Source organism: Natrix helvetica (assembly GCF_964273705.1).
Source record: "Natrix helvetica genome assembly, chromosome: 2".
Taxonomy (NCBI): domain Eukaryota; kingdom Metazoa; phylum Chordata; class Lepidosauria; order Squamata; family Natricidae; genus Natrix; species Natrix helvetica.
Window position 1 is genome coordinate 137339109 of NC_138552.1, and position 2241 is coordinate 137341349.

Sequence of the window (2241 nt, forward strand, 5' to 3'; positions counted from 1 at the left end):
CAGTCATTCTCTCTTAGCCCAAACCTCCTCACAGGATTGTTGTGGGGGAAATAGGAGGAGGAAACAATATTAGGTTTGTTTGCTGCCTTGAGTTTAAAAAGACGGGGTGGGGATATGAAAATGCAATAAAATTAAGTAATAAAGGTGGAATTAAAAACACACAGACAAACAAACAAATTGTAGCCAGTGTGAAGAACTCCAGGCAGTGCAATAGAGAAAGAGCAGGTAGCTTGATTTTAATGTCTATTTGATGAAGTGGATTTGAAGGGATTTCTTATATGTTTCTGCAGACCTCTGTATTTTTTTGCATTTGAATTGTATCCAATTATTCTATGTGTTTTTACGAACAGGCATGATATTCTGCTGACTGTCGGCATCCAGATTCTATGAATGAAGGAAAACCTACTGTCATATTTTTACCCTGGATTGTTTTATGCAGTTCTAAATGGATGTGGAGAAAATACTTGACGGTTACGTTAAATTCATCATCATTTAGTGGACAACCGGCATCTTTTTTCCAGAGACATCTTTCCGATAGGAGAGGCAATAGTACAAGTGCTGATACCCTGATAACATCAAATTTAGATCAGTAGGAAAGAGTCACAAAATACCGTTCTTTGCATTTGTTCCTGTTGTCTGCTGTAGAATTTGATCAATGACTGAAATCAATTATGTGTAAGAGGCAGTGGTGGGTTTCAAAATTTTTAGAACCTCTTCTGTAGGTATGGCCTGCTTTGTGGGAGTGGCTTGCCAGCCATGTGACTGGGTGGGTGTGGCTTGCTGGCCATGTGACCAGATGGGAGTGGCTTGCTAGCGATGTGACTGGGTGGGCATGGCCAACTTGTAAAATGAGGTGAAACTCACTTAACAACGCTCCTGCTTAGCAACCAAAATGTTGGCTCAGAAACTCTGGCATTTGAAGCATGCAAGTCTTAAAGCTGTCAAGTTACAAGACCCTTGCACCCCTAACCCTTTAGAAAAAAAACCCCAGGGGTGTTCAAACTTGACAGCTTTAAGACTTGTGGACTTCAACTCCCAGAATTCCTCCTCTTGCTCTTCATCTTGATGATGTGTGGACGGGAGGGAGGAGACAGCTGGAACCTGTTCTAAACAGCACTGTAGATTTATGGAACCTCTTCTATAGAAGAGGTTAGAAGTGGCAGGAACCCACCCCTGCTAAGAAGCTAATGTTTCATAATATGCTGAATTCAGTGTGATTGGAACAATTTGAACTGAACAGCTGACGTAAATGTATCTCATCTCCTAATTGTAGAAATTAATTCAGAGAATGGTAAATTCTGAAACAAATGGGCAGTCTCTACAACCGACTAAGTCATCTTTTAGCTATTTCCCCATACAGGTTGTAGCCCAATGTCATGTCTGTTTACTCAGAGTTGTATCTTAGACTAATTTTCAGGGGACAGTCTTAAATAATTATGCAGAGGATTGAAAACAAGTGTTTTAAAACTTCTCTTGGCATTATTATTTATTCTATTTATATACATCCTTTTCTGGCTGAAAATACATCCCTTTTGCCCTTACAACAGTCCTGTGACTAAAATAAAGCAAGTGTTTGTTTTTAAACTAAAAAAGTAGATTGATAGAAGATTTTAATCTGGGTATCACCACTTATAGTTTTCTTCTCTAATTAGCCTTTGTAATCTGCTGTCCTCTAGGTGGCTGCAACTCCAACCACCCTCACCAAATACGTAGTTAAAATTTACATTTTAATGACAGAAAATGCAAAAGTATTTTTAGTATTTGTATGTGAGCATGTGGATTGACCCAATTACAGTGGCAATGGTTGTATCATTGGAAGGCCTGAAAGATCAAATTAGAGACAGATCATCATGGAGAAAATCTAACAATGTGGTTGCAACCTACAACAGTTTGATTAGCAACTGTTCAAAGTTACAATGGCACTAAGCCAGAGAGCTGACGTCGTGACGGCACGACGTGCGATTTTGGTGCTCCGAGATCGCAGCCGAATTTATGCTGCTGGATGGTCCATTTGGACCTAAACCGTCCCACAGAGATGGTGATTGAGAAGGGCACCTCCTGCTGATCTCAGGAACACAGCAAAGTCCCTGAAAGATCCAGGAATAGCCTTTTTTGGGGGGCGACAGAAATGCAGCTAATGAAGCTGCTGAAGTTGGGACACCTCTGGAACGGGAAGAAAGCAGAAAGAGAAAGTGAGTCAAATTGAGGAAATTTTATTATTAGAGGAAGAGACTACCCAAG